At 43.3% G+C, this 22560-nt stretch overlaps 1 pseudogene; it reads left to right on the top strand.

Annotated features, from left to right (window-relative positions):
* The first annotated feature begins 16995 nt into the window (after positions 1–16995).
* On the top strand, positions 16996–18260 carry LOC115956640 (annotated as a pseudogene).
* Positions 18261–22560: the final 4300 nt, after the last annotated feature.

The following is a 22560-nucleotide window of genomic DNA, read 5'->3' as shown; positions in this document are numbered from 1 at the left end:
GTCTGTGCCATTAGAGGTCGCTCGCGTTCTTTTTTGCTTTTGTTTCTTGTTTTCTTCTTTTGTCTTTTTCTATCGAGCTGTCCTAGTCTTCCTTTGTCTTTGTGCCTGAAGGAATCTGCGCCTCTTGGTGGTTCCTGAGGATCCTTGCTTCTTATCCCTTGTCGTGGTTCTTTTTTTGGATACTTCTTTGTCTGGGCTTCAAGATCCTCTGGGCCTTTTTTTTATTCCCTCATGGGTCTCCTGTATCTACTACTTTGGGTTTAGCTTGATTTTTTCTTTTGGGTTTGACTTATTCTTTTTGGGCTTATTTCACTATGATCCTTTTTAGACCTCAACATTTAGCTTTCCGAGCTCGTGGGTTGCCTGAAGCCCATGCGTGAGTGATTTAGGTTTCCTAAGATTTTCGTGGGATCTCCTTTTTTCTCAACTTCTACTGGGTTCCCTTCCTTTTTACTTGGGATCCCGGCCCTTTTCTGCTACTTTTGGTCACCTCTTTTTTGCGTGTTGCGTTCTCTTATAATTATTGTTTTTTTTTTTGCAGCTTCCTCTTTGCACAGGACGTGGCAGTTGAGTATTTGAGGTAAAATTCCTCTACTCACTTTTCTCGTTTCCCGTTACTTCTCATTAATAACCACTGATTAATCCCTTCTTCAAATTAAATTTTTTGGCAACTGGCGCGTCTTTCCATAAACTGTCTTCCCCAACTGCTATTTGCGCCTTTATTGTAGCCGTTTCATCTTATCACTTTGCTTCTCTGAGTTTTTCATTCTTTGAGTTTCTCTTTCTTTTTCTCTTTTTCTCTGTTACTCCAGTCTTCCCCTTTTTCGCACTTTCAATCTCCTTTCTTCTCATTGTACGTGTTGTTCCAATGGCTTCTTCTTCTTCCCGAAAGAGGAGAGAGCGTACCCCCAGTCCTTCTGAGGGTGAAGGTTCTTCTGGTTCTGCTACGAGCGATTCTCGCGAGGTTACCGAACATCCGGCCTTCCCTTTACGGGATCCCTGGTATTCTCTCAGTTCATTTTTCTCTCATGTATCTCATGGTGAGGCTCCTCCATCCCCTCATGCTTGGATGTTTTCTAGCCAAGCGGGTTTCGCTGGTTCCGCCCAGGTTCCTGACCCTAGAGAGATTTTTGATCTTCAGATTAGACAAGGAATTCGAGAGGTGGTTCCTATCTTCTTTGATTTGTTCCGGGAAAGATTCAGGGCTGGCCTATATGGGTAGACAAGGAACTGTCTGATGCTGAGTTTGTGGGTCGCTTGGAGCGCGCCGGTATCTTAAAGGCAGTGGCTATTTCCAGAAACCTTGAGGGTTTCAGAGACGCCAAAGGGCTCAGACATCTAGTACGTCGTTGGTGCCATTCCCTTCATACTTTTTTCTTTTCTGCTGGTGAATTGACGATCACCTTGGAAGATGTGGTTAATAACTTCCTCCTCCCGGTGTTTGGTGACGAGAGCCCCTTTGATATTAACCTTTCTAGTGAGGATCTCGTGGTAGAAGATAAATTGTTTGGTCATTTTGGTGGTTGCGCTACCTCTTCTGGTGGTAAGCCGGCTAGGATGGGGAGATGGGTGATGACCCTCTCTCGTGAGAAAGATAAGGAAGTGAGGTGGGCCGGTTTTCTGGCCTTTTGGCTTAGCATATTCTTGTTTAATGAGTTTCCTGGGTACGGAGTTAAGTCTTCCTTTTTTCCGTTGGCAATCAAGTTGGCTCGAGGTACCCAGTATCCTTTGGCCCCTCTGTTTTTGGGTCATGTTTACTCTCAATTGGACCAGCTTCATGGAGATGAGACTGAGGGTGATTCTTGTTATGTGATCACTTCATCTCTTCACTGTGCTATCCTTCAGATTTTCATGTGGGACCGTTCTGCAGCTACTTTGGCCAAGTGCAGGAATTTGAAATTTGTGAAGGACAAATTCCAAGGATCCCCCGACATAGTGAAGGGTCTTTGTGGCAATTCTACTGATGCCTTTCCCATTATCTTTTGTTGGATTAGCTTGAAAGGTGGTGGCCTCAATCTGGTGGAATTATTTGACCAAGCAGGGAACTTACATTGGAGATCCCTTCGTGAGTTTGGCCCTAGCTTTGCGTGTGATTCTGTATTGTCTTCTTTTTTATCTTCTACAGGTAATACCTTTGACTTACGCCGTGATGATGAGGGCAGTCTGGCTTATCTTGCCTGCATTAGCCCCTCCTGGCTTCCTATGCCTTCTTCAAGTGGCCCAAAATATACTCATTATTCAGCACACCGGGTGCTCCGACAATTTGGTTTTGACCAGGACATTCCTCCAGTCTTTAAGGACGTGGTGCCATCCCTTCCTTCTTTGGATCCTTTCCTGAGGCTGCAGGCCTTTTCTTATTGGTCACAGAGGAGCCCCCAATTTGCAGTGCCTAACTCCCAGAGAGGAGTCTTTGCTTCTATTGGCTATACCAGTTTTTGGAGAAGGATACAGAAGTCTTTTGTTGACTATGTTGGCTCTGGTATAGTTCGGGAAGCCCCGAATCTTAGCGTTGTTTCTGCTCCGACATCCAATAGGCGTTTGTCCCTTCCTACTGCTGGGATTGTTTCTGCTGCTGCGAGCAGCAAGACTGGGTTCGCAGAGTAGCATGCCTCCAGGGGAGGTTGGGTGACTTATGGACAGGATTTTCCTGAGACTTTGCTGGGTTATAGTCTCATCATTGGCGCTTCCTCTGGAGTGCCCATCAAGAAAGGTGCAGTGGAGACGATAAGTGCTGCCACTGCTCCGAGTAAAGGTAAGGATGTCAGGCCGAAGAAAATGAAAACTGTTGATGTTGATGAAAGTACAGGGGGTGTGGAGATAGGTTCTGAGACGAAAAGAAGAAAAACTGAGAAATCTCAAACACACTTGGCATCTCGAAAAGGCAAGGATGTCAGAGAAACTTTGGCTTCAAGGACCCGAAAGAAGACCAAGGTAGAGTCTTCTTTTTCCCAGGTTCCTGTGACTGCTTCAGTCCATGGTTCTTTAGGATCCTCTGGTTTTGTATCCCAGCCTCCTTTAAGACCTTCTGGGCGTACTCGTAGTAAGTAAAAGACTTTCAGAGAATCTGTAGAGAGAGAAAGAAGGGCAAAACTTCTTTCCTTCTTCTCTCTTTTTCACTTGTTCACCTTGTTGCACTTATTTCTATTTTGCTGACGAGTGGTGGTTTCCTTTGCAGTCCAAGCGCAAGTCTGATCACAAGAAGGGTAAAAGCCAATCTTTTAGTGACGATGTGGTATGTGTGTCTCCCCTTTGTTCTGACATTGTGTTGTTAGCATTTCCCCGTTGTTTTTTTTTTTACTTGGCACTGCTTTTTCCTCTTCTTCTTCCTTTAGGTGGAGGTATCCCCTCCTATGAATGGCAAGGCTCTGGGAGAGGAAACTGTCACAGCTCTTTCTGTTGCTTTTCCTACTGTGGGGGAGGAGCCCCCTACTGGTGGTCTGGCTGGGGAAACCGGGCAACCGATGCAAGGTTCCCAGGATTCTCAGGATCCCAAAACCTCTAGGATCCCTTCATCTCAAAGTCCCCATCTTGAACGCACTCCTAGTCCTATCAGGACTGTGTTTCCTCAAACCTTGTCAGATAAAGGCACTTTGGGAGACACTCCTTTATCCAAACAAACAGGTAAGCCTTGTTTCCTTGAAATAGCGTTACATCTCTATTTTCTTTTCCATTTTTTTTTTTGAGTTCCTCATTTTCTTTCTCCTTTTAGGTCAAACCAGTGAGAAATCCGCTCCCAGTGTTGCCTCTTCTTTAGAATCAGAAAGCTCAGAAGGTGAGTGCGAGCTACTCCCATTGTGTTTTCCTTTTCCTTTATTTCCTTCCCTTCGCCCTTTTATATATATATATATATATATATGGCGAAGCCCCCTGCATCTATTCCTTCCTTTAACCACTTTGCCATAGGTTCTTCACCCTTTCTTCAACTTGCCTTATGTTCTTTCCCAGAATTCTCGGGGAAGTCAGGGGATCAAGAAGAAAAGGCTCTGCCCCAAGAAGCCGGTACTGGTTTGTCTTTCTTTCTCCCTTTTTTTTTTTAAGAATAAATCTGTTCTTCCTTTTTCTTTTTCTTTTTTAACATCAATACAAGCTTTGCAAATTCTGAGCCTGTTATCCCGAAGGAATTGTGAGACCCGTTCAAATTGCTGACCTTCATCCAGAGCAAAAGGCTGCAAGTCCTCCTGTCTCTGCAAGTGGTGACACAGTGATGGGGGACGCCTCAAAAGTGGCTGCCTCAGATCTTGATTCAAGGCTTTCCTCCTTCCTGGCTCGCTTTGATCTCTTGGAATTTAACAGTCTTCCTGCCAGCCATTTCCATGTTTTTGGGTCTTCTTATGGCAGCTTCCTGCGCTTCTCTGTTCCTGTTGAAGGCCTGCCGCTGTTAGAGAGTCTGCTCAAGAGTCACGGGGATTTCACTAGTGGCTTCAGGGGAGGCGTTTTTCTGGGCAATATTTTGATGGAGTTGCTATGTGCTGTGCTGGTTTCCCTGAGGAATTCTTCTGTAGATTCTTTGTCTGAAGAAAAACTTCTGGAGTGGAGAGGGGTGGTCCAAGACCTTCTGGAGGCCAAGTTCAATTTGTCTTTTTTGTTGGATCACTTACGTCTGCTGGCCCATACGCTGTTTCAGAGGCAATCATCCAAGAGTATAGACATCGAGATAGCTGCTGCTGAGGAAGTTTTGGCTCATGCTCACAAGGTTCTACAAGACTTGAAGGTCAAGCGGCAGAGGATCCTTTCTACTTTGACTGTGCCTGTTATTCCTCTGAATGCGTCCCTGTTGGCTGGCCTCATTCCTTAGCTTATTTTAGATTTACTTAAACAATTTGGGGTTGTATAAGTTTTTTTTTTTTTTAACATTGCTCTACTCCCTGTTTCTTTTTTTTGTGTTTCAAAATTGCTTCTCATTTCTTAGTATGTGAATCTGCCTTTCTCTTTGATATATTGCCTTTTCTTTCCTATGATTTTTTTCTTTTCTTTCCTGAGTCCTGGACCATGGTTTCCACAGGCTTCACTATAAGTTCTGGTCCAGGTACCTAGTAATCTATTATGCAAGTACTGAACTAGGTACACTGGTATCCTTTCCTATATATATTTTTTTTGAGATACGGTCTCAACTCATGAACTTTGATAGGTTCCCCCCTTTTGCCAAGTGCTAGGCTAGGTATCTTGGATACTTTACTTTTATCTGTGATCCTAGACCTATGCACTTGGAACTGTCTGTGGGATATCTGAAATTATCTATGAGGTGGATCCTGGGCCATATGTAAAAGGGTATTACATACCTTTTTTTCTTTTTTTTTGACTCAGGTACCCTTCCTTAAATCTATCCAAACTTGGTCTTTACAGTATTTAAAGAAAGACTTAAATGTTGAAGAAACAGGAACTTCATTAAAACATGGTCATTTTTAAGGAACAAAGAAAAATCATTTAGTGCAGTATTGACCACAAAGTGTCAATCTATCATATGTTCCTGAACAAAATCATTTTAGACCAGAATTCATGATAAAGGCTGAAATAAAAAGATAAAAATAAAATAAAAAAAACTTAGCAGATAGTGAAGTTGGTAAAAGGACCCTGAGGTACCGGGATCCCCCCATCCTTATGCATAGTATTGCTTCAGCCATTTCCCATTTATGGGTTCTGTCAGGATTGTCCCATCTTCTTTGGTAACGTAATAATACCCACTCTCATGAGCTGCATTGATGATGTAGGGTCCTTCCCATTTTGGGGTGAACTTGGAAGGCCCTAGCAGGTTCCTCCTCACGTGCTCCCATCCTTAGTACTAATTGCCCTTTAGTGAACACTCTTGGGCGTACTGCTTGTGCATATGCTCTGGTCATTCTTTGCTGGTATCTCTGGTTCCTTTTCTTGGCCAGCTCTCTTTCTTTTTCTACCCTTTCCAGGTCTGCTAGCCTCCTTTCATTGTTTGTGTCCTCACTTTTTCCTTAATTTTCCTCCAGAACTACCCTTGGTGTAGGAATGACTAACTCCACAGGGCTAATGGCTTCTGTTCCATAGACCAGGGAGAATTGGGAGAATCCTGTAGCTGTCTTTACAGAGCTTCTACATGCCCAAAGCACATCTACCAGATGGTCACTCCATTTCCCTCCATACTCATGCTTCATTTTCTTAAAGATCTTTAACATTACTTTATTAGTAGCTTCAGCTTGGCCGTTTCCTTGTGGGTAGTATGGGGTAGATCTCCCATGCTTGATGTGGTATGCTTCAGTTAACCCCTTCATATCTTTGTTTATGAATGGGGTTCCGTTGTCACTGATCAATCTTCTGGGGATCCCGAACCTTGTAATGATGTGGTTTCGAATGAAATTTGCTACAGCTGCTCTAGTGGCTTTCTTCAAAGGGATGACCTCTACCCATTTTGTAAAGTACTCGGTGGCTGCCAGGATCCATATATAACTGTTGGATGGAGGGTTTATAGGCCCTATGAGATCAAGCCCCCAAGTATGAAAAGGCCATGGCGTCGTCATATCCTGTAGGACATTTGGGTGAGTGTGAATTGCATCTCCTAGGACTTGGCAAGCATGACATGTTTTGACCAGCTCCTCAGAGTCTCTTTTCATCGTTGGCCAGTAATATCCCAACAACAGTAACTGCTTGTACAGCTTTCTCTTCCCCGGGTGACTTCCACAATCTCCAGAATGTACTTCTCTGACTACTTCTCTAGCTTCCTTTGGTCCCGGCACCTGAGGGGATCCCCATGGTATCCCTTTTTGAATAAGATTTCGTTCTGCAGGAAATACCTGCCTGCTAGCTTTATGAGCTTGTGAGCCAGTTTCCTGTCGTTTGGCAGGATCCCCTGAGCCAGGTATCTTATGAAAGGAACCCGCCAATCTTCTGCAATAAACACCGCGTAGCTTTCTTCTTTATCAATTGCCAAACAACACTCCTGGCATTTCTCCTGTATAATTGCTGCTTCCTTGTCCATATCTGGCCAATAATACCCCATGCATTGCATCCTTCTATATAGGCTAACCTTTTCTGCAACTCCACATGCTTGGGCATGTAATTCTTCTAGTTTCGACTTTCCTTCCTTCTTGGCGATACATCTGGACAATATTCCTCCTGGCAGCCTTTTATACAATTCTCCTTCTATCTGAGTGTAATCCATTAGTTCTTTGATGTTCCTTCTAGGCCCTGCCACTTTCATCTTTTCTTTGACTTCGTCCCTCCAATCCCATTGTTTGGACTCTCCGGGGTACATCCCTTGGAGGATCCTTACAATAGAACGTTCCTGCCTTCCTATTTTTATCAGCGTATCTCTCCTATTAAATGGTATTTGGGATCCTAGGGTGGCGAGTGCATCAGCAAACCTATTCTCACTTCTTTGAGTGTACTCTATGCCGAAGGTCTGAAATTCCTTCTCCAGCCTTTGTGCTCAAGTCCTGTAGGCTGCTAAGCTTTGTTCCCGTAATGCGAAGTCACCTTTCACTTGGGAGACTACAAGATTGGAATCTCCCAACACTCTCATATGTTTCACTCCTATGCTGAGTGCTATAGTCAACCCAGTTAAGTATGCCTCATATTCAGCTGCATTATTAGAGCATGAGAAACCAAGCTTGAAAGACAAGGGCATGATATCCCCATTTTCACAGCTTAGTACAATTCCTACCCCATTTGAAGTTGCTGTAGCCGACCCGTCAAACCTCATGGTCCATTTCTTCCCTGGGATCTCCATCACTGCTACCTCACCAGGGATTTCTTCGCTCAGCGGGCTTTCCTCCTTCCTGCTATGGCCTGGCTCTTGACAGCCTTGGGAGTCCTTATGCCTATATCATATTGAGAGAGCAACACTAGCCATTGTGCTACCCTTCCCGTAAGAAGGGGTTGGTGTAGGAGTGCTTTTATGGGGTGGGACTTGGTTACCAAGAGGATTTGGTGAGCTGAGAAGTACCTCTTCAGCCTTTGGGATGCATAAATGATCACTAGGCAGGCTTTCTCTATTCTGGGGTACCTGGTCTCTGTATCCTTGAGTGTTCTGCTTACATAATATATAGGCTGCTCATTTCCTTGGTCATCTTCTTGTACCAGTAAAGCTCCTATTGCCTGGGAGTTTGATACTAAGTATAGCAACAGAGGTCGCCCACGTACTGGTGCCTGGAGGGTGGGCAGATGATTCATGATGCCCTGAATTCTTTGAAAAGCTTCCTGCTACTCTGTCCCCCAGGTAAATTCATTCCCCTTTTTCAACAGTTTGGATAGGCTTGCTGTAGCTGAGGCTAAACCAGGTACAAATCTCCTAATATAGGAGACCCTTCCTAGGAAGTTTTTGAGTTCCCTAACAGTAGTTGGTCTTCTCATCGTGACAATAACTGTGGCCTTGGCTGGATCCACACTTATGCCTTTGTGATGTACCAGGAATCCAAGGAACTTTCCAGCAGACACTCCAAAGGCGTACTTCATGGGGTTCATACGTAACTTGTACTTCCTGCATCTTTCAAAGACTTGCTCAAGTACTTGGAAATGTCATGTTCTGGTTTTTGACTTGACCACAATATCATCTACATAATCTTCCATCTCCTCATGCATCATGTCATGGAAAATGACTGTCATGGTCCGCTGATACGTAGCCCCCGCATTTTTGAGGCCAAAGGGCATTACAGTGTAGTAAAAGTTCCCAATCGGAGTTCTGAATGCCGTCTTCTCTGCCTCTTTGGCTGCCATGCGGATTTGGTTGTACCCACTATACCCATCCATAAATGAGAACATTGAGCTTCCTGCAGCTGAATTTACAAGGAGGTCGATATTGGGCAAGGGGAATTCATCTTTAGGACATGCCTTGTTCAAGTTGCGAAAGTCTACACAACAACGGATCTGACCGTTTTTCTTCTTCACAGGTACAATGTTGGAAAGCCATTTTGGGTGTTGGATGGGTTTGATAAAACCTGCTGTTAGCAATTTTTTGACCTCTTGAACTATTTGAGCTTCTACCTCAGTGTGGAAGATCCTAGCCGGTTGGACTACTGGACTCATCCCTGGGTCCACATTAAGAGAATGGACTACCAACCCTGGGTCTAGACCAGGCATCTCATCATAGGTCCATGCAAACACATCTCTGTATTTTTGAAGCAAGGTTACCAGTTGTTCTCTTTCTTGGGCCACCAATTGGCTGCTAATGAAGACAGGCTTTCGGGATCCCGGTTCTGTCCCTAAATCTATTTCCTTTAATTCTTCCTCAGGCTGAATTTGGGCCTCCTTAACTGGTTCTTCTGGAATTTCTTCTTGGGCCATCATGTAGCTTGGTGGTCCGGGACCATCCTGCACAATGCATTCGAGTCCCACGCACCTTCACAAACGATAGATTAGCCTTCCCCCAGGTTCCCGTACCACTACACATTCTCGGGATCCTGAAGAGTTGGGCCCCCTTTTTTGTCTTTTTCTTTCCAGAAGGTTCCTCAGGTCACGGGTGCCCCTCCCTCCTTCTTCTTCTTCTAGGATAAGTGTCCCTAGGGTCCCCGGGGCGGGATTCTCAACATCTGGCTCCAATTCATCATAAAACATTGTTTCTGCAAAGTTCACTTCTCTCTGGCTGAAAGGATTATGGTTGGCAGGGATCCTTATGGGCCTCCCATTCAGTCTCCCTTTAATGCATTGATGGAACGTGAATGGAATAAGGCGATATTTATGAAGCCACGGGCGTCCCAGCAACACATGATAAGAAACTTCTGCATTAATTACATGAAACCTTGTCAGGGCTACTATTGGCCCTACCCTTAAGGCTAGCTGCACGTATCCTTCTGTTGATTCCACCGATCTTCCAAATCCTGTTATTTCCATAGGAGCCCCCAGGATCCTTCTGTCAACTAAGCCCACAGCTTCCAGGGTACTCAAGGCTATGAGATTGAGTGATGCCCCCGTGTCCACCGATGCTCTTCTGACTTGAACACCGTTTATGGTGGCCATTAGATAAAGGGGTCTACGGTGGTCTGGGTGCTCAACCTCCATGTCTTCATCAGTGAAGGTTATTGCATTGGTTGTCTCCAGGAAAGCTCGACTAGCATGTGACTCTGCTGTAAAGCATTCCATCCCTGAATCTGTTGCTATGCTCATGAGAGACTCTGTGGCCACTCTTCTTACTTCTGGTCCGAATCCCAATTGATTGAATAGTGACCTGAACTTAGGATTCTTTTGGAGGGTCCTGACTGTGCTTGGGTGGAAGGATCCTTCAGATTCTTCTGCTTCTGCTGGGTTCCCATGTATTACTACTGCTACCACCCCTTTTCCTTTGTGGTTAGGCAAGGGGTTCCTCTGTACTTCTGGCTCCTTCTAAGTGAGTTCCAGGGTTTCTTCTCTCAACTTTTTGTGGAAGAGTCTGCGAAGGGTCCAACAATCCTTGGTGGAGTGCTTGACATAATTATGGATTCTGCAAAATAAAGGATTCTTCCTTTCTTCTTCAGTTGGTGGCCTGGACACAGTGAATGGCCTAACAACCCCATCTCCGATCCATCTGTCAAGGATATGGCTTAACTCCTCAGTTGTACATGGGATCACCGGTGGTTCCTCGAATACCTTCCCATCCGGTCTCTTCCTTTTCTTTCCTACTGATGTTGTCATAGCTTGGGACGCGGGCAGCCTTTTTGTCCTCATGGTTTGCGCCGTCCTTCTGGTTCTCTATAGCTGGTCAGCAAACTGCGTGATACATAGATTTTCAAGGTTGAGCCTGTAATCAAAAAGCATGTTGGCTATACAGGTTTCCACGAGCTCTTTTTCTTCATGGTCCCCATAGCAGTCTAGGGACACATCTTCAAATCTTTTAATGAATTGAACAAGATCTTCTCCAGGTCTCTGCCTCACCATTTGCAGATTCTAGAAAGTGATCTTGTCTTCACCAGGGTAATATTTGGCGTAGAATTTTTCCATCATCTCATCTCAGGTTTTGATGGACCCGGGTCTCAGCGTGGTGTACTAAGTGTATGCCCTATCCACTAAGGACTTGGCGAATTCCCTTAGACATAATTCTCTGTCTCCTGCATAGGGACCCATAGTATGGACAAACTTACTCACATGTTCCACGGCACTTCCATTTCTTCCATCGAAAGGATGGAACTTTGGGGGTTCGTACCCCTTAGGGTATGGTTTGCCAAGAAGTTCTGGAGGGAACGGGGGATCCTGAGAGAATTGCTTGGGGATCCTTGAGAGTTTTTCCCTTTCTTGCTCCAGGAGGGCATTGACATCTGCCAGTGTTAAGTACTGAGGGTTGGCTCTTCCTCCCACTGCTGACCCTCCTTCTGGCTGCGTCCCATCTTGGTGGCCAGTAGGGGGAACATTGTCTCTGATTTCCTATGTCCTGCCCTCTTTGAGAAGACGAACTTCTTGCTCCAGATCCTTCAACATTGCTGTCATCCTGGCCATGAGGTCTGGTTCCTGCCTTGCATGTCTTTATTCTGACACAACCTCCTGTTCTACCAGGGGTATCCCGCCTCCTTGCCTGGAAGCTACCTCATTTTCTCCTACGAGCTCGGAGGCCGTAGGTGGCACATTAGTTCCTTTGCTATTTCTTTGTCTTGGAGGCATTCTCTGTGAAGGGATTGCTTCTTCCTTCTTCTTTGCCCAGTCCCCAGTGAAGTCGTCAAAATGTGAGAGTGCCTTTTTCGTGACACTCAGGCCCAAGGATCCCGGGCCTAAATGAAAAGGATTTGGTGAATCGGGCCATGACTCACCGCAGTTAAGGAGCTGTTTAAGAATCAAGTGGGATGCAGAGGATGCTCTTGACAATATAAAAAATGACAAGCAAGGATATCGAAGAGTGCCAAAGATTAACAAGGTAAATTCAAAAGGAAAGAAACAGGATTAGCAAAGCGATAAGAAATTAATGCTGAGGGGATCCTGGGAAATATGAAGCATGTTTCATTAATACATTATTTGTTGGATTACAGAAAAGCTCACTAGGACGTGATACAAGGTTCAATCAAGCACAAAGATTACAGTCTTGAATGGCTATTTCAGCCTTCAAAACTTGCAAAGTTTGATTCTCGTTGAATCCGAGTATGTGCAATAGTGGCTTTTACAGGATACCGGGAAGCAATATTTGTTTTTCCCTTAGTATTTTCTCTTCTCCACAGATTTTTCTGATAGTTTTTTCTAGAGAATTTCTTCTTTCTTGTGTTTCTCTCTTTTTTTCGCTGCCTCTTCTTCACAACCCATCCCCTCCTTTTATAATGGAGTTTTTTGGTCTTCCCGGGGAACCGTTGGTTCCCCTATTTTGCTCTTTTGCAAACAGAGCACGTCCTGTTCCCATCGTCTCGGTAAGTCCCGTTTCCGTTTTTTCTCATTCTTTCCTTCTTTCAGCTCTGATTCTTTTGAAAGTTCCTGGTTGGCCATCTTCTTTGGGATGTGCTGAGGTATGCCCTTCTCGGCATCCCCATTTTTGGCGTCTTCCACTTTTCCCTTTTCTTTCCCATCTGGGCGGAATCCTGTTCTGCCATTTTTGAAAGTCGTTTGTTATCCTTCTTCTTCCCTGTCCTGGTTCCCCGAGGCTTTTTTTTCTGTCTGTGCCATGAGAGGTCGCTCGCGTTCTTTTTTGCTTTTGTTTCTTGTTTTCTTCTTCTGTCTTTTTCTATCGAGCCGTCCTAGTCTTCCTTTGTCTTTGTGCCTGAAGGGATCTGCGCCTCTTGGTGGTTCCTGAGGATCCTTGCTTCTTATCCCTTGCCGTGGTTCTTTTTTTGGATACTTCTTTGTCTGGGCTTCAGGATCCTCTGGGCCTTTCTTTTATTCCCTCATGGTTCTCCTGTATCTACTACTTTGGGCTTAGCTTGATTTTTTCTTTTGGGCTTGACTTATTCTTTTTGGGCTTATTTCACTATGATCTTTTTTAGACCTCAACATACTCCTAGGCCCAGACCTAACAGCCCAACTAGTTTCACAACAATCCCAAACCAGTGGCGTTCACATCAAGTGGATAAGATTCAATATAGATCTCTTGTTCCGTGGCAATGAGACATTACCAACTTATCCACCAGGTGGATAAGACTCATATATTATATTACAGCCTTCCCACTTGTAAGTTGCAATAGCATTGTCTTAATGTAAATTGTAAGTTGTAAATGTAAATCCCCCTAAAAAAAAAATGTAAATTGTAAATGTATTTATCTGTCCTTTTGATTTCTAACAATTGTCAAATATAATATATTAGTCACCTTCTGTTTGATGCTTTCATGTTGTCATCATGCTTTTTGAATTATTCATTCTGGTTTGGTGGTACCTTTTCTACTTCTTGCTTTTGTTACCCCAAGTGTTTTGAACATTGTGAAACTATTTGTGTTTGGTGTTTTTACCCACATTAACTAATTGTAAGTACCTCTATAAATTTAGATTTCATCTTCCCAATTCGTTTTTATTCACGATACATATGTAGGGATCAAGTGGAAATTCATGTTTCTCTTTCCCAATGTGTTCTTGCATTATATATTTGATTATTTATGCTTGCCATTGTATCTATCAATTTTTAGGTGCAAACAGGTGATTGCAATTGATACTGATGAAAATAAGAGAATGTCCTAATCTTTATGATTCTCATTGACTGTCTGTTTTTTTCAGAACCATAGCTAGACATGCTTAAGCACACCATATTTGGCTTATCTCGATGTATTTATTTGCAAACAAGTCAGCTTTTCAAATGTATTTATGTACTATTCATTTACAATTTTGACTTCTATAGCTTTACAAGCCTTAGGATGTGCCACGTGTTTTGGGGTGTGATAGAGTTGTGTTTGGTTAAATGTAAAATATTTTCCAAGTGAAAATATTTTCCGGAATGGAAAATATTTTTTTAGTGTTTGGTTGTATTTTGAAAATTGTATTGGAAAATATTTTCAAGTGTTTGGTAACATCCTGAAAAATACAAATTTTCTACTGGTTTCTCACATTTTCTCAACCATTTTCTCAGTTTCCAAACAAATTTATAATAGAAAATTGCAAGATGTAAACTTTTTAAAGAAACAAAAATCAAAATAAAACCATTAAACTTTCAAACTCGATCAAACAGAGAGGGGGAGGAAGAAAGAGTAAGAGATTGAAATTGGGTCAAGGCTCCGATCTGTGTTTGGCGTTGACGACGAGCTTCAGTGGCAACGAGAATGAGATGATAAGGCTTCGATCTATGTTTGGCGGTGACTTTTCAATCCGTAAAACTTGATTTGAAGGTATGGGTTAGTTCGAACGAGGGATGGGTCAATGGAGGTGGGTCAGTGAGGACGAGGATGAGGGATGGGTCGGCGGAAGACGAAGACAAGGGATGGGTTGGTGGAGTGGCTTGCATGCGACGATGGGGCCGTGTGTCTAGGGGTGGTTCTGGGCATCACCAGCGAGGATGGGTTCTGGGCATCACCGGCGAGGATGGGTTCTAGGCTTTTGGGCATCATCGGCGAGGATGGGTTCTGGGCATCACCGGCTGTGTGTCTGTGCTTAAGCTCTATCTCTTCTCTCTCTCTCTCTCTCTCTCTCTCTCTCTCTCTCTCTCTCTCTTTGCGCGTCTAAGTCCGAAAATGGTTTGAAGTGAAAATAGAAATGTAAACCAATTTCCGGGTTAAAGCCATAAAACACATGGTCAAATGAAATGTTTTTTTGGAAAATTCTATTTTCCATGCGCAACCAAACAGCTGATAAGGTGTAAAATCATTTCCTGAAATGGTTTTACGCCAAAAAAAACGCAGCCAGAGACTATGTGTGCATTTGTTTCACCTTTTAGAAGCCCAAAAAATGATTTTTGCTACCGAAAATCCAAACCGCGTGATTGGTGTAGTTTTGGAAACGCACTTTAATTAAAAGTCCATTGTTCCAAAACACTAAGGAAGCCCAGATTGTGTGGGTAGCAAGGAGCTCTAATTGCAAAAAAGCGCTGATGCGCGTTTCATGTTTTCGTTGGAAGTTGCGCAAATTTTCCAAATTGCCCACTAGTTATTCTTAAAAACCCAATTTTATCCCTTTGTATATAACACAATTTTACACAGCAAAAGTGAGCACCACAAATTAAAGATTGCAACAGTAGCTCCAGAGAACTAGAGTAGATCTATGGAGCAGATCAAAGATTCACAAACAAGCTTGATCAATGGTGTAGCCCCAAGTTCCTCTCCTCTGTGAAAATTAATAAACCGAGGAGGTGAATGAAACAAACGATGAAGAAGATTTGAAGATGAAGAGGGAGAAACAAGAACTTGAGAGCTCTAACAGCACAGCAAGGGAAAAGATTAAGAAGAAAAAAAAAAGGAAAAAAAAAAAGGAAGATGAAGAGAAAAGAGCACAATGAGAGGAAATTGAAAAAAGAGAATGTGATTTTGTGAGATTAAAAAGGAAAATAAAAAATAAAAAAGATGGGGTGGTCAGATATTATGTGGCGGGGGGTTAAAGAGTGAAAAAGAAAGCTTTCTTGAAGCTTTCTAGTTTGCAAACATCTCTACAATATGGTTTATTTACAAAAGAACCATAATTGAGTTTTGTTTTATTTTTATTTTCAAACAAAGCTGATCATTTTATTTGGAATTTTATTTAAAGTCTATATTAAATTCATTAATTCAAATCAGTACTTATTTTTTTAATTAAAATTTTATATCATTCACCATATTATAATAAATATATATATATATATATATGTATATATATATAAAAAAAAGTTTAGTTACAAAATTAGTTGTAACCTAAGACTACAACCTTACTCAATATCTTTTCATTATAGGTGAATTTAAACAAACCCACCATTAGATTATATCTTTTTCTTATATCCTCCATGCTTGCAAAATAATAATATTATTAAAATAATACCAATAATATATTTATTATTATTATTGTGGGTGCCCGAGTACTGAGGATGAAGTTGAAGAGTTGCAATATTGGTGTGGGAATGCCACGGGCCACGGGCCCGATGAGAAAGGTCACCCGAGGAGAGGAAGGGGTGAATCATAGGACTCTGAGGCGTTCCAAGTTGAAAAAAGGATATGAAGAGAGAGAATCTGTGATTATAGGGGAAGTTTCTAGTTTGGAGTAACTTGTTGCCTCCGCATTAAATGGTGGGCAACAGCTTTATCAGCTGCATTAATGAGGAAGTGACCTGAACAGTGCAAGTCACAATTAAACAGATTCCTTCTGCCACCTTCTTTAGATACAGAAAGAGACAAGTGTCATGATAGGAGGTATGTTAGGTAAGGATGGGTGGTTGAGACATGAGAGACGGAGAAGTATATAAGAAAAAAGGGGTTTACAGAGACAGGGGACCAGACACAAGTATCAAGAGATAGAGAAGAAACAAGAAGAACATTAAGAGAAAAGAGAGTGAACAGTAACATTTCTTATGTAAATGTGGCCTCCTCGGGCCAGCTTGTATTGAGAAAGTGGTTCATCCAATTAAACAAGTTTGCCTTTTCTTCCTTATTTTCCTCCTCGGGCGAAACCCCGCTTTAGTTGTTTGTTTCTCTCTCTTACAAATTCATTATTTTAGGCCACGGTTGGACTGATCCAGCCACTATTCTAAGTGGGCTTGGGCTGCCAGTTTTTCTGGTCCTTACAATTGGCGCCGTCTGTGAGAAGCAACAAGGTGTTGTGGATTCATCCTAAGTATTTATGGCTAACATAGGTCAAGATAGGGAGGAATCAGTTGGCTCACAAAGGGAGAACCGGTTTGTTAACTTAGAGCAAAGGAAGGATAAACAACATACCCCAAGTGTTATGGTAGAGTCTTACCACACTGAGCGTACTGAGCGGAGTCACTTAAGGACTAGGAGTCATGTCTCATATGATTAGGAGACACGGAAGTTGCAGTAAGAAATAGATCGCCTGCGCAAGAAGTTGAGGCACAAGGAATGTGATAGAAGAAGTCCATCTTCCCTACCAAATGATGGTTCCAGGGGAAGTAGGGACTGTTCATATCATCGCAGGTCAAGAACTCTATCTAACGAGTCCTATTCACTTTCTTTGTGCTAGGACAAGTAGGAGAAGAGCAGCAATAGGCGTAAGAAAAGGTCTTCCCACCATGTTATAGGGACTAAGGCAATGAGTAAGACCCTACAACAGATTTCTAAGTCACCTTTCATTAGAAGGATTAACAAGGCCAAACTTCCTCACCGGTTTTCTCAGCCGATGTTTGCCATTTACAATGGGAGGACTGATCCCATGGAGCACGTTAGCCATTTTAATTAGAAGATGGGGTCCATGATAACAATGAGGCCCTTATGTGCAAAGTGTTCCCCTCTAGTCTTGGACCTGTGGCTATGCGTTGGTTCGACACCTTGAAGGAAAGGTCAGTGGGGTCTTTCGAGAAGCTAACGAGGGCATTCGGGGCTAGATTCATAACATGCAGTAGGGTCCTCAAGCCAATAGACTCTTTGCTGTCTGTGGTAATAAGGGAAGGAGAGACCCTTAAGACTTACTCGGATAGATATTGGGAAACATATAATGAGATTAATGGAAACGTTGAGGATGTGACTGTGAGGACTTTTAAGGTTGGACTCCCTACCGAGCTCAAGTTGAGGAAATTGTTGACGATGAAGTCCTCCTTGAACACGCGCCAACTTATGGATCGTATAGATAAGTATAAGTGGGTGGAGGAGTACCAGATACACGAAAAAGGTAAGGCTAAATTGTTCCTTGAGAAGAGGGATCCTTGGGGAGGAGGATACCAGGGTAACCACTCCCGATAGAAGTTTTCTAATCAAACGTCATCCACAAGAGCTCAATTGGTCAACTCATTGTTTAAAGAGCCAGTGTATCAGATATTGGAAAAAATTAAGAATGAACCTTATTTTAAGTGACCCAATAAGATGGGCGAGGACTCATCCTGGAGAAACCAAAACCTCTATTGCCACTATCATCAAGACAGAGGACATACTATGGAGGATTGTAGAACCTTGCGAGATCACCTGAGCCAATTGGTGAAGGCAGGGAAGCTTAATCGACTTTTACATCAGCCTACAGGACAGTTCGGTCACTCAGGGATTGAGTTTCACAGGGATAGCGCTCTTCGGCCAGCATTGAGTACTATCAATGTGATCTTTGCCAAGCCAGGGAATAGTGGGGGCTCGGCTACTAGGGTTATGTCTGTGAGTGGAGGTTGTGACTTGGAGGCCGGTGATCAGGCTCCTAAGAGAGCTAGGCTAATGGTCACCCCTACCCTGGGTTTCTCTGAGAAGGATAAGGAGGAAACTTTCCAACCACATGATGAAACTCTAATGGTAACCATCAGGATTGGGGGTTATGATGTAAAGAGGGTACTAGTTGATCAGGAAAGTGGAGCAGAGATCATGTACCCTAATTTGTAGAAGAGGCTAAACTTGAAGCCCGAGGAACTGGAAAGGTATGATTTACCGTTGATGGGCTTTGATGGTAGGATGGTGGTCCCCTGAGGAATGATAAGGTTACCTGTACAAGCTAGGGATGAGGAGGTGCAGGTTGACTTTATTGTGGTAGAAGTATTTTCCCCCTACACAGCCATCCTGGCCAAACCCTTGCTTCACGCTATGGGTGTCGTGTCCTTAACCCTACATTTGAAGGTTAAATATCCTACTCAAGGGAGAGTGGGAGAGTTGGTGGGTAGCTAAGCCATAGCTAGGCAGTGCTTGGTGTTAACAATTATACGGTAGCCTTCAGATTCTACTGTGGTGATTAAAGATCCAGTCTTATAACAGCTAAAGGTAACTGCAGGGGGGCAACAGACCGGGGCATCTAAAGAGTTGTCCGATGAGCTGGAGAAAGTGATAATAGGACAGGATCAGGAGCAATATTTCCAAGTGGGATCCTAATTGCCACCTTAGAAAAAGTAGAGTTAGTGAAGTTTCTGGGGGCTAACATTAATGTCTTTGCATGGAGTACTTACGATGTTCCAAGGATTGACCCTGGGTTTATATGTCACCAGTTGAACATTAAACCCGAGGCTATGCCATGTAAACAGCCTCATTGGCGATCATCCAAAGATCACGCCAAGGCAGTAAGGATAGAGGTAAACAAGTTGAAGCAAGTTGGAGCCATTAAGAAGATCTTCTATCCCGAGTGGTTGGCTAACACTATGGTGGTTAAGAAGAAGAATGGGAAGTGGCGAGTTTGCATAGACTTCATTGATTTGAATAAAATTTGCCCAAAAGACCCCTTCCCCATTCCTAGAATTGACCAGTTGGTAGATACCACAATGGGACACCTTCGGATGATTTTCTTAGACGCCTTTCAAGGTTATCATCAAATACCCCTGTCTTTACTTGATCAGAAGAAGAGGGCATTTCATGCTCCTAATGGGAACTGCCATATCGAGTAATGCCCTCTAGCCTCAAGAATACAGGATCCATGTATCAGAGAATGGTGACGCAAATGTTTGAGTCACAGATTGGGAGGAATATGGAGGCATACATTGATGACATGGTAGTAAAGAGCAGGTAGGTAGAAGAGCATTTAGCTGATTTAAGGGAGACTTTCTCAGTTTTAAGAGAGCATAAGTTACGCTTGAACGCTTCTAAGTGTTCTTTTGGGGTCAATTCGGGTAAATATTTGGGCTACATGATTACTCACTAAGGGATTGAGGTCAACCTTGAGCAGATTAAGGCTATTAACAGTTTGCATCCTCCTCGGAACCCCATAGAGGTCCAGAAATTGACTGGAATGGCAGCAGCCTTGAATAGGTTCACCTCTTGGTTTGCGGATAGGTATCGTCCTTTTTTCCAGCTTCTTCACAAGTGGAAGGACTTTCGGTGGACCGAGGAGTGTGTAACGGCTTTTGAGGATCTCAAGTAGTATTTGTCAAGCCCTCCAATACTCTCCAAGCCCGAGAAGGAGGAAGTGTTATATGTATACCTAGCAGTCACGGACTATGTTGTCAGCCTCATCTTGGTCAGAAAGCAGGATGGGATCCAGAAGCTTGTTTACTACATTAGTAAGTCCTTACAGGAGGCTGAGACATGCTATCTACCTTTGAAGAAGGCAATGTTGGCTATAATGCATGCCACAAGGAAGCTTCCCCATTACTTTCAGGCTTACACCGTGGTGGTGCTCACCCAGCTCCCTTTACAAGCTCTTCTAAGGAAATCAGACTATACGGGAAAAATTGCTAAATGGGGAACTATGCTCGGAACCTATGATGTCAAGTACATGCATCGAACTGCCATAAAAGGAAAAATCCTAGCAGACTTTGTGGCAAAGTTCGCCAAGGGTACAATAGAGAAAGAAGAAAAAGCATTGGGGGTGATGGTCACGTCGCCATCATTGTCCTCCCTTGGGAGGTTTATACAAACGGAGCATCTAACCGAAAGGGAGCAGGGATAGGGATTGTGCTAATTACTCCCGAGAAGCTGATAATGGAGAAATCGTTACGACTGGGTTTCCTAGCTTCCAACAAGGAGACCGAGTATGAGGCTATGTTAGCAGGAGTACCTATGGTCAGACAATTAGGTAGAGATGTGGTGGAGTTGTATTCTGATTCTAGGTTGGTGGTGGGCCAAGTTAATGGAGAGTTTGAAGCTTAGGACGAAAGGATGTAGGGGTATCTTGCTAAGGTACAACGTGCCCAGGCTCAATTTAAGAGTTTTATTTTGAAGCAAGTCCTTAGGGGGCAAAACGCTCATGCAGATTCTTTGGCAATGCTAGCCACTTTTTTGGGGTCAAGTCTTCTTCGGGTTGTTATTGTTGAGGATTTGGATAGCTCTAGTCTCACAAGGGTAACCTTGGTCGAGGTATATAGCCTCTATATGGGGACGAGCTGGATGGACCCCTTCGTAACCTTTTTGAAGCAGAGATTGAGAACAAATGTGAGGTAGAGAAGGTGCACAAAAATGCTCCTCTCCATTGGCTATGGGAAGAGTAGAAGTTGTACAAGTGTTCTTACACAGGACTATAATTATTGTGCGTACATCCAAAATTAGTGGAGCCTTTGTTGGAGGAGTTACATGAAGGTATATGTGGGAGTCACACAGGGGGTAGGTCTTTGGCACATAGAGCCCTCACCCAGGGATACTAATGGCCTAGCATGCAAAGAACCTCCTAGGATTATGTGAAGAAGTGTGACCAATGCCAGAGGTATGTCCCAAATATTCATCAGCCAGGGGGAGTCCTAAATCCATTATCTAGCCCCTGACCATTCGCTCAGTGGGGTTTGGATATAGTGGGACCATTTCCCCGAGCTATAAGGAACCGAAGATGGCTCTTCGTCGGCATGGACTACTTTACCAAGTGGGTAGAAGCCAAGTCACTTACTAATATTAGGGGTATGGATGCTAAGAGGTTCATCAGGAGGAATATTGTCACAAGGTTTGGAGTTCCTCACACACTGATATCGGATAATGGTCTTCAATTTGACAATAAAGCCTTCTGAAGATAATGTGGGGAGTTAGGGATTTGGAACAGGTATTCTACGCCTGCCTATCCTCAGGGAAATGGATAGGCCGAGGCCACCAATAAGGTTATATATTTGGGCTTAAGAGAAGGTTGGACAACACAAAAGGAAAATGGGTGGATGAATTGCCCCATGTATTGTGGGCATATCATACCGTACCCCGAAGATTAACAGGGGAGACTCCCTTTTCAATAACTTATGGGGCAGAATTAGTAATCCCCCTTGAGTCTGAATTCCCAACTTTGAGAACTGATTAGTTCAATGTTGAAGAGAACAACTGTTTACTTCTAAACAACCTGGATGCGGCTGAGGAAATGAGAGAGGTGGTAACGGTAAAGATGGCATATTACTAACAGAAACTTAAGTAAGGGTATGATAAGGAGGTGAAGTCGAGGTCATTAGCTCCTGGAGACCTGGTCTTGAGGAGAGTGGTAGGGACAGTAAAGAACCCTGCTTGGGAAAAACTGGGCCCTAACTGGAAAGGGCCATATAGAATTACTTCCATTACTGGCATTAGGGCTTATTACCTATAAGATTTGGATGAAAATGTAATTCCTCACCCTTGGAATGTAAACAATCTACGACGTTATTATTATTAATGTTATAATTTCCTTTACCACTCATATCTTGATTAGTTGTGTCTTATTGTTGGATGTATTTGCTGAACTAATAAGTCTATGAAAATGCTAAGTGTTAAACAGAACTTAGGCCTTGTTCGGCTCCTCGGGTTACAAGCCTAGGGTAAATTAATATTGCATGAAAAATGCTAAGTGTTAAATAGAACCTAGGCCTTGTTCGACTCCTCAGGTCACAAGCCTAGGGTAAATTAACATTGCATGAGAAATGCTAAGTGTTAAACAGAACCTAAACCTTGTTCGGCTCCTTGAGTCACAAGCCTAGGGTAAATTAACATTGCATGACAAATGCTAAGTGTTAAACAGAACCTAGACCTTATTCGGCATCTCGGGTCACAAGCCTAGGGTAAATTAACATTGCATGAAAAATGCTAAGTGTTAAACAGAACCTAGGCCTTGTTCGGCTCCTCAAGTCACAAGCCTAGGGTAAATTAATGTTGTGTGAGAAATTCTATGTATTGGCTAGAATGTAGGCCTGATGTGGCGCCTCAGGCAAGAGGTTATCTAAGTGAATGGTGAAGCTAAGAGCCTTAAGTACTTCCTCAGGTTTCAGGATCAGTGCCAATGGGTGTGCTTTGAGATTCCCAGTCCAATTTAAGGTCATTCTTAGTG

This window comes from Quercus lobata, chromosome 8, assembly GCF_001633185.2.
Source record: "Quercus lobata isolate SW786 chromosome 8, ValleyOak3.0 Primary Assembly, whole genome shotgun sequence".
Taxonomy (NCBI): domain Eukaryota; kingdom Viridiplantae; phylum Streptophyta; class Magnoliopsida; order Fagales; family Fagaceae; genus Quercus; species Quercus lobata.
This window is presented reverse-complemented; position numbering and strand designations above follow the sequence as displayed.